This window comes from Triticum dicoccoides, chromosome 5A (assembly GCF_002162155.2).
Source record: "Triticum dicoccoides isolate Atlit2015 ecotype Zavitan chromosome 5A, WEW_v2.0, whole genome shotgun sequence".
NCBI lineage: Eukaryota > Viridiplantae > Streptophyta > Magnoliopsida > Poales > Poaceae > Triticum > Triticum dicoccoides.
Genome location: NC_041388.1, coordinates 502187619 through 502197824, shown reverse-complemented (window position 1 = coordinate 502197824; position 10206 = coordinate 502187619).

Sequence of the window (10206 nt, the reverse complement as noted above, 5' to 3'; positions counted from 1 at the left end):
TTTCGGTCCAACCGAGATGAGCGAATCGGTCCCACCGAGTTTGCCTGACCAACTCTTTGTTAGTCCATTACCAAAATCGGTTTCACCGAGTTTGTGTAATCAGTCAAACCGAGATGAGGCTTTACCCTAACCCTAGCACATCGGTCCCACCGAGTCGATTATATCGGTCCCACCGAAAATCCTAACACTCACATTTTGAACTAAATCCGTCTGACCGAGTTTCATGATTCGGTCCCACCAAGTTTGGTGATTTGTGTGTAACGGTTAGATTTTGTGTGGAGGCTATTTATACCCCTCCACCCACTCTTCATTCGTGAAGAGATCCATCAGAACATGCCTACACTTCCAACATACATTTTCTGAGAGAGAACCACCTACACTTGTGTTGAGGTCAAGATATTCCATTCCAACCACATAAATCTTGATCTCTAGCCTTCCCCAAGTTGCTTTCCACTCAAATCATCTTTCTGCCAAATCCAAATCTTGTGAGAGAGAGTTGAGTGTTGGGGAGACTATCATTTGAAGCACAAGAGCAAGGAGTTCATCATCAACACACCATCTATTACCTCTTGGAGAGTGGTGTCTCCTAGATTGGCTAGGTGTCACTTGGGAGCCTCCGTGAAGATTTTGGAGTTGAAGCAAGGAGTTTGTAAGGGCAAGGAGATCGCCTACTTTGTGAAGATCTACCTGAGTGAGGCAAGTCCTTCGTGGGCGACGTCCATGGTGGGATAGACAAGGTTGCTTCTTCGTGGACCCTTCGTGGGTGGAGCCCTCCGTGGACTCGCGCAACCGTTACCCTTCGTGGGTTGAAGTCTCCATCAATGTGGATGTACGATAGCACCACCTATCGGAACCACGCCAAAAATCTCCGTGTCTCCAATTGCGTTTGCACACTCCAAACTCCTCCCTTTACCTTCATATGCAATTGTTTTACTTTCCACTGCTATCCTCCTAGAATTGCATGTGTAGGTTGATTGCTTGACTTGTGCTAAGTTGCTAAAATCTGCCTAGAACTAAAATTGGGAAAAGGCTAGATTTTATTTGGTCAAGTAGTCTAATCACCCCCCTCTAGACATACTTTCGATCCTAAAAGTGGTATCAGAGCTTTGGTCTCCATTTGCTTTGATTTCCATAGCTTTTGGTGGTCATAGCCTTGGTTTCACAACCTAGGAGAGTATGGCGTCTAGCGAGGGAAATTACCACCGTAGAGGTCCTTACTTTGATGGTACAAATTTTGCTAGTTGGAAGCATAAGATGAAAATGCATATTCTTGGACATAACCCCGCCGTTTGGGCTATTGTGTGTATTGGATTGCAAGGTGAACTCTTTGATGGGAGAGAACCAAACCATGAAGCTACCGCGGAAGAGTTGAAGATGCTACAATACAATGCTCAAGCTTGTGATATTCTCTTCAATAGATTATGCCCCGAAGAATTCAACAAAATCAGCCGTCTTGAGAATGCAAAGGAAATTTGGGATACTTTGATTGATATGCATGAAGGTATCGAATCTGTCAAGGAATCCAAATTGGATGTGCTTCAAAGTCAGCTTGACAAGTTCAAAATGAAGGATGATGAAGGCGTCACTGAAATGTACTCTAGGCTTGCTCTCGTCACAAATGAGATTGCCGGCTTAGGAAGTGAAGAGATGACCGATAGATTCATCATCAAGAAGATCCTAAGAGCCTTGGATGGAAAATATGATATCGTGTGCACATTGATCCAAGTGATGCCCAATTACAAAGATCTCAAGCCAACGGAAGTTATTAGAAGAATTGTTGCTCATGAGATGTCACTCAAGGATAAGGAAGAGCTTCACAACAAGTCAAGTGGTGCTTACAAAGCCTCGTCTGATGCTCCCACATCACCAAGTGAGAAGCAAACCTTCAATGAAGAATTGAGTCTAATGGTGAAGAACTTCAACAAGTTCTACAAGAGTAGAAGCAAGGAAAGAAGTTCCAAGTCAAGGTCCTACAATGACAAAAGATCTTCTAGTCGTGAGCGTAATTGCTACAATTGTGGAAGACCCGGACACTACTCGAATGAATGTATGACCCCCTACAAAAGAAGAGAAGATTCTCCCAAAAGGAGTAGAAGAGAAGAATCACCATCAAGAGGAAGAAGGAGTAGAGATGATCGTTATGAACGAAGACCCTCTCAGAGAAGCAAGGACTCGGAAAGGAAGGACAAGTCATCAAGGATCTACACAAAAAGAAGACATCAAGCTCATGTTGGTGAATGGGTATCCGGTTGCGACTCCGATAATCACTCCGAAAGAAGTTATCACTCCGACTCCGAATATACTCAAGAAGAAGGTGTTGCCGGACTAGCACTTGTGACATCCAACTCCTACGACATATTTGACTCACCAAATGAAGGAATTGGGAGATGCTTCATGGCTAAAGGTCCAAAGGTAACACACCCTGAGTATGTTGATTTCAATAGTGATGAAGATGATTTGCTAGGAGATGATGATTTACTTGTTGACAACTCTAGTTATGAAAACTATGATGAGCTTGCTATTAATCATGATAATCAAGATAAAACGAATGACAATGATAAGAAGGAGATTGAGCGTCTAACTAAAGAACTAAACACTCTTAAGTTAGCTCATGAAACTACCTTGGAAGATCATCGAGAACTTTTAAGGACTCGTGATAAGCTACGCTTTGAAAAACTCAACCTTGAGCAATATCATGAGTTTTTAAAAGGCAATCAATGATGATCTTCCCAAGAAAAGTTCCTCTTATATTGCCAAGCATTTACTCTTGTCTACTAACATGCCACAAGTTAAATCTAGTAACAAGAACAAGAAAGAGTCTTCATCTAGTAGTAACAACAATCATGCTAAATCCAATGTTGTTGCTTCTAGTAGCTCTCTTGATTCCACTAATGATTCTCTTAGCCAAGTTACACTTGAGCAAGAAAATAGCTTATTGAAGGGAATTGTAGAGAAAGGTGTTTACAAGAGCCTTGCTGAAAGTAAGCAATTTGAGGAAATTGTACGCAAGCAAGGAAGACACCGGAAGAATCAAGGTGTTGGTTTTGAACGAAAGTTCAATGCCAATGGAGTTGAGTGGGAAGAAGATCAATACCCCAAGACGTAGTTTGTTCCTCAACAAGAGAAGTATGATCCTACTTATTTCAAAGGAACACAAGCTCAAGATGATATTCCACCACAAGACCACAAGCAAAAAGGCAAGGACAAGCTTCAAGAGGAGATTGATGCATTCAAGGAAGCACCCAAGGCCTTGGTCAAATGGATTCCCAAGACTACATCAAGTTCTACTTCAAGTACGACTACAACCCCAAGGATTCCCATCAGAATGGTGTGGATCCCAAAGAACAAGAACTAGAGAGTTCTTGAGGGTGACTCCGCCAACCTACTTCACTCTTATCATTTTGGCAAGGACAAGTGCAAACAACTTTCATATCTTGCACTAGTTCAAGGAGTCACAAACCCTCTTGTTGGTAAGACAAGGGACAAGGTAACCTAATGCTTCCATGGACATCATCTTGTGTACACATCACTCTATGTCTATGGATATCCTTGTTTGTTCCCTGTGGGACTAACCCATGTAGGTATTGAAAGTGCAACTCACTCCAAAGGATTGCTCCGAATGATCTACATCAACATTGAGCATCCACATCTTCAACACCTACATGAAGTCATCATTGACAAAACGCAAGGTTAGTTGATCTCTCTTAGGGGGGATATCACATCTAGGGGGAGCTTTACTCTAATCAATTGAGTTAAAGCAACTCTAATGGTGTGAGTACAACAATGCTTTATGTAAAAGTGGTAACCCCACTTGTGCTTAAACGATGAGTATGACCTATGATCAAATGTTCTCATTTGACTCCTAAGTCAATATACTCATATATAGATGACCTAGTCATCGCCAATTGCTTGATAAATGTTAGAGTGTCTGTGCATGCTTCGTCACATATTTCATTTGCCATTTTAATTGTGTGAGCATGTTGAATGCATATTTTTCTCATTCGAGGACATCCATTTGTTGCTTTGATTATTTGGTTTTTTTTTCTTTTGCCAAATGGATGGACAAGAATGCCTAAGAACTCCCTCTAGCTATCTATGTTTTTCTCGTGTCAAACTCTATTCATGCTACATCACAAAGTTTGACCAAGTCAGATTCGAACCACTCTGTGTGAGGAGCACTCGGAGTTCCTGATTCTTCATAGACTTAAACTTCCAAAACGTCTTTGTACATTTCAGTCCTACCGAGATCACTTAGTTGATCTAGGTTTTCAATCTCAGTGCAACCGATTAGAACCTTTCTGTCACACCGAGTTGCAGTAACTGCCTGCAGTTTTGCATCTCGGTGCCACCGAGTTGTTCCACTCGGTCACACCGACAGGGTCAGGTTATATATACCGACAGGCCAAATTTTGGAAATTTTTCCGCAACCCTTTGCCCGCGCATAACCTACTCTGCCTCTTCGGGTCTCCGGATCGTCTTCTCGCCGCCGGCGACCTCCCGCCGCTGGTCTCCACCGCCGCTAACGGCAATCTGCTCCGCCGTTGCCGCCGTAGCGAACACTCGCCGCATTAGGGTAAGTGTTCGATCCCTTGTGTTGTCTTTTTCACTCTGATTCCTAGAACAAGGACAATGCCACGTTTCTTGCCACTATTGAGATTCATTCATCCAGCTAAAACTTCCTTAGGTCTAGATTGATTCGAAAATTTTAGGGTTAGCTCTCCGCAGAACTCATCTCAGACCGACCGAACTATAGAAATCGGTCTCACCGATTCGGCCTTGGCCATTGCACATGCGCTCTTTGGTCTGACCGAAACACGCAAATCGGTGTGACTGAGTTCAAGATTCTGTGAAACCCTAGCAATCTCGGTGCCACCGAACTGTGACTCGGCCCTACCGAGTTCACTAGTTTAGGTTCCAAGTGTTGCTTTGGTATCACTGAGTTTGTCAATTCGGTAGCTCCGAGATCACTTCTATAGAGAACTAAAACTAAACTTTTTGACTCAATTGTTTTGCAAAACTCATGTACTTTGTGATGCTCATCTTCTCTACCTCATCTATAATCTATTCACAGGGTCTGCTGACAGTTTGCCTGCACGATGTCTGACCAAAGTGACAGCCAGAACAAGTCTGAACAACATGTGCAGATGAGTGAGGGTTCTGATCCCTCTAGCAGCTATGATGAGGGAAGAAGGAGCACACCAAGTAACTTGCCAAAGGTAGCTACCAGGACAAGGAAGAAGAAAACTTCTGATTCAAAGGATGGAGATTATGTGGCTGTTGAGGATGAGGCCACTTCAAGGAAAAAGGTGCTGAAGAAGGAGTATGACACAGCTGCTACAACAAATCTAGGAATGAAAACAAAGGCTCCAGCAAGAAGAGTTCCTATGTTTAAGGCCAGAGCATCCACTGCTGAAACCTCCAAGACAACTGAAGAGGCGGTTGGAGAAGGGAAGAAAAGGAAGGAAAGGGTCAACAAGACCACTGCCAGAGTGCTTGGCAGATCATCAATAATGAGAGGTTCGGATGAAGAGGAAGAGGATGCTACACCAGCACCCAAAGCACAAAAGCTCATGGGACATGCAATCAGATCAGGGGCTACTCCATCTAAGCCCAAAGCTGCTCCCAAGGTTACTGCTCCAACTCAGAAGCCTAAACCCAAGAGAAGCACTATAAACATTCCTGCTGAGGAGAAAAACAAGGCCCCAGTGCCTGAAGCTGCTGAAGAAGAAGAAGAAGAAGATGACTCAGTTGTGTTGAGGAAGCTGAAGCCCAAGATCCCTGACCATAATGATACACATCCTATGGCAGAAAACATGAAAATCAGGAAGGATGCGGGACTGAGGTTATGGAGATAGTCTGATCCATATGCTGTCAGGAGGAGGACTGTTGTGGACTACAGATTTCACACCAAGGAACAACAAGACTTTTATGAGACAATCCTGCTTGACAAGAAGCCCATTGTGTGTGACATGAGATGGGTTGACTGGGAGTACATCAAGGAGAATGAAGATCACTATCCAGGTGTATATGACAGCTTCAAGGCATGTGGAGTTGATACCTTTGTGGCCCAGAAGCTCACCAAGTGGAACAATGAGCTGATCATGCAGTTTTACTCCACTGCCCACTTCTACCCAGATGGAAAGATCATTTGGATGTCCGAAGGTACAAGGTACCAATCTTCTATTGAAGAATGGGCTCAGTTGATCAATGCCCCAGAAGAAAATGAGGATGACTTGGATGTTTATGCTGAGAAGAAGAAAGACCACAACACAATGGCCAACATGTACAAAGAGATCCCAGATGCTGCTTTGGATACTCACAAGTTTGGATCTGTCCACTTCTTGTTGTCTGGTCTACCTACTATAAATTGGATCCTCAGACACACACTGCTACCCAAGTCAGGTGATCATAAGATGATCAGAGGACATGACATCAACTTGCTACATTTGTTTGATATGCCTCAAAAATTCAAAGTCATGAGTCTAATTGTGGAGACAATCAAAACGACAGCAACTGATCAGAAGAGGAGTTGTGGGTATGCCCCACAAATTCAGGAGCTCGTCAACTCAAAGATGGGCATAGGCAAATATCTTTTGGATAAGGAGCACCTGCCCATCTACCCTGAATTTGAAGACAACACTGTTGTCATGTATGAAAATGAACCATCTTCGGCTCAAGCGCATGAGAAGATAGAAAAGGCAAGGGCAGAGAAAGCTGCAAATATGCCAAGTGTTGAGGAGATATCTCAGGTTTTCCTGAAGAGCAAGTAATATCAGCTTGGATATCTGATCCAATCCACCTTGAGGATTGAGAAGGGCTTGGCCACCCTGACTCAAAACCAGGAGAGCTTGGAGAGGATCGTTGAGCAGAAATTCTATGATCTTGATGTCAAAGTAACTGAGATTCAGTCAGCAGTTGAACAACTTCAGGAGGAAGTGGAGGAGAAGAAGGGCAAGTCAACTACAGATGCTTTCAAGCGTGTGCCACGAGGTCCATGGTCTGCTGCAGTGCCGGTCTCAGATGCTAGAGCTTTAGTGTCAGCACCAGCAGCCACAGCTCCGGTGCCACCTCCAGCAGCCACTCCATCAACTTCAACTACTTCATCGGAAGCCTTCGTCCTTGGAGTTCTCTCTACACCACCTCCCGAAGATCAAGCCTGAGAGTCGTTTAGCACTATGCATTTTTGAACTTTTTGGTAACTTGTTTCCAAAGGGGAAGAAAAATGTATAGATCATAGGCTTCGAGAGAGAGTGTTGTTCTTTTTATCTCTCTTGCTATTTTGATTGAACTTCTTTACTGTGTGCTTGTGTGAGATACTTTATGTCCTTGTGAGATACTTGTTGATCATGTGTTTTATGATATACTACCCTTAATGCTTGTTGGATGATATCATCTCTTATATCCTTATATGATCATTCACTTGCTTGGTGATGAGTGCATGCTTTTAATCTCTATCATTTTGAGTGCTCCACCAAGATGTATGTGACATGGAAGAGTAACCCATGATCCTAATCGATTGTGCATTTGCATTCAAAAGCAAATTTTAAATAATGCACAAATTTAGGGGGAGCTCTTGCTTATCACATACTTCTCAAAGCGACGATGTTTCTTTTTTGATCTTATTTATCATTTGTCGAAGCTTTGATCTATATGTTGTCATCAATTACCAAAAAGGGGGAGATTGAAAGTGCAACTATCCCTGGGTGGTTTTGGTAATTCCTAACAACATATAACTCATTGAGCTAATGCTACTTAAAGATAAACATTTCAGGAAAGCTCAATGATTGGAATGGCATGGATGAGAAAAGTGGATCCCTCAAAATTCTAATGACAAAGAATTGGCTCAAGCTCAAAGCTCAGGACTCTATATCTTTTCATTTTAAGTGATCCAAGATCACATTGAGTCCATAGGAAAAGCCAATACTATTAAGAGGGGATGAGGTGTTGCCTAATGGCTTTCTTGCTCAAAGTGCTTAGTGATATGCTCCAAAGTCCTCAACTACTTTCTCACATCCACATATGTCCCAAACCAAAAGTCAAACTCGGCCCCACCAAATCCTTCTATTCGGCGCCATCGAGTTCAGTTGACATAGCCACTGCCAAAAACCCTAGTCTTTTCGGTCTCATTGATAGGGATCTCGGTCTCACCGAGATGGGATTGTAATCTCTCTGTTTCCCTTCGTAATGTTTCGGTCAAACCAAGATGAGCGATCGGTCCCACCGAGATTGCAATGCAAACTCTCTGTTTCCCTTTCGTAATGTTTCGGTCCAACCGAGATGAGCGAATCAGTCCCACCGAGTTTGCCTGACCAACTCTCTGTTAGTCCATTACCAAAATCGGTCTCACCGAGTTTGTGTAATCGTTCAAACCGAGATGAGGCTTTACCCTAACCCTAGCACATCGATCCCACCGAGTCGATTATATCGGTCCCACCAAAAATCCTAACGTTCACATTTTTGAACTAAATCGGTCTGACCGAGTTTCATGATTTGGTCCCACCGAGTTTGGTGATTTGTGTGTAACGGTTAGATTTTGTGTGGAGGCTATTTATACCCCTCCACCCACTCTTGATTCATGGAGAGAGCCATCAGAACATGCCTACACTTCCAACATACATTTTCTGAGAGAGAACCACCTACACTTGTGTTGAGGTCAAGATATTCCATTCCAACCACATAAATCTTGATCTCTAGCCTTCCCCAAGTTGCTTTCCACTCAAATCATCTTTCCACCAAATCCAAATCCTGTGAGAGAGAGTTGAGTGTTGGGGAGACTATCATTTGAAGCACAATAGCAAGGAGTTCATCATCAACACACCATCTATTACCTCTTGGAGAGTGGTGTCTCCTAGATTGGCTAGGTGTCACTTGGGAGCCTCCGTGAAGATTGTGGAGTTGAACCAAGGAGTTTGTAAGGGCAAGGAGATCGCCTACTTCGTGAAGACCTACCCGAGTGGGGCAAGTCCTTCGTGGGTGACGGCCATGGTGGGATAGACAAGGTTGCTTCTTCGTGGACCCTTCGTGGGTGGAGCCCTTCGTGGAATCGCGCAACCATTACCCTTCATGGGTTGAAGTCTCCATCAATGTGGATGTACGATAGCACCACCTATCGGAACCACGCCAAAAATCTCCGTGTCTCCAATTGCGTTTGCACACTCCAAACTCCTCCCTTTACCTTCATATGCAATTGTTTTACTTTCCACTGCTATACTCTTAGAATTGCATGTGTAGGTTGATTGCTTGACTTGTGCTAAGTTGCTAAAATTTTCCTAGAACTAAAATTGGGAAAGGCTAGATTTTATTTGGTCAAGTAGTCTAATCACCCCCCCCCTCTAGACATACTTTCGATCCTACAATAGTAGCAGTAGTAGTAGTAGCAGCAGTAGCAGCAGTAGCAGCAGATTAGGATTTGTTAAAGTAGAACTCCCGAATACCAGATGAACACTTTGTGTGCTATCAAACTTTACAATGTAACTGGGTGATTATAAAGATGCTCTACAGGTGTCTCCGAAGGTGTTTGTTGGGTTGGCATAGATCGAGATTAGGATTTATCATTTCAGGTATCGGAGAGGTATCTCTAGGCCCTCTCGGTAATGCACATCATGATAAGCCTTGCAAGCAATGTGACTAATGAGTTATTTATGGGATGATGCATTACGGAACGAGTAAAGAGACTTGCCGGTAACGATATTGAACTAGGTATGAAGATACCGCTGATCGAATCTCGGGCAAGTAACATACCGATGACAAAGGGAACGACGTATGTTGTCATTGCGATTTTACCGATAAAGATCTTTCTAGAATATGTAGGAACCAATATGAGCATCCAGGTTCCGTTGTTGGTTATTGACCGGAGATGTGTCTCGATCATATCTACATAGTTCTCGAACATGTAGGGTCCGCACGCTTAACGTTTGATGATGATTTGTATTATGAGTTATGTGTTTTGGTGACCGAAAATTGTTCGGAGTCCTGGATGAGATCACAGACATGATGGGGAGTCCCAAAATGGTCGAGAGGTAAATATTGATATATTGGACGATGGTATTCGGACATCGGAATGGTTTCAGAGTGGTTTGGGTATTTTTCGGAGTACCGGGAGGTTACTGGAGCCCCCCCCCCCGGAAGTAATGGACCAACATGGGCCATAGGGGAGAGATTGGGAAGCCCACAAGGGGGGCGCCCCCCATGGGTTGTCTGAATTGG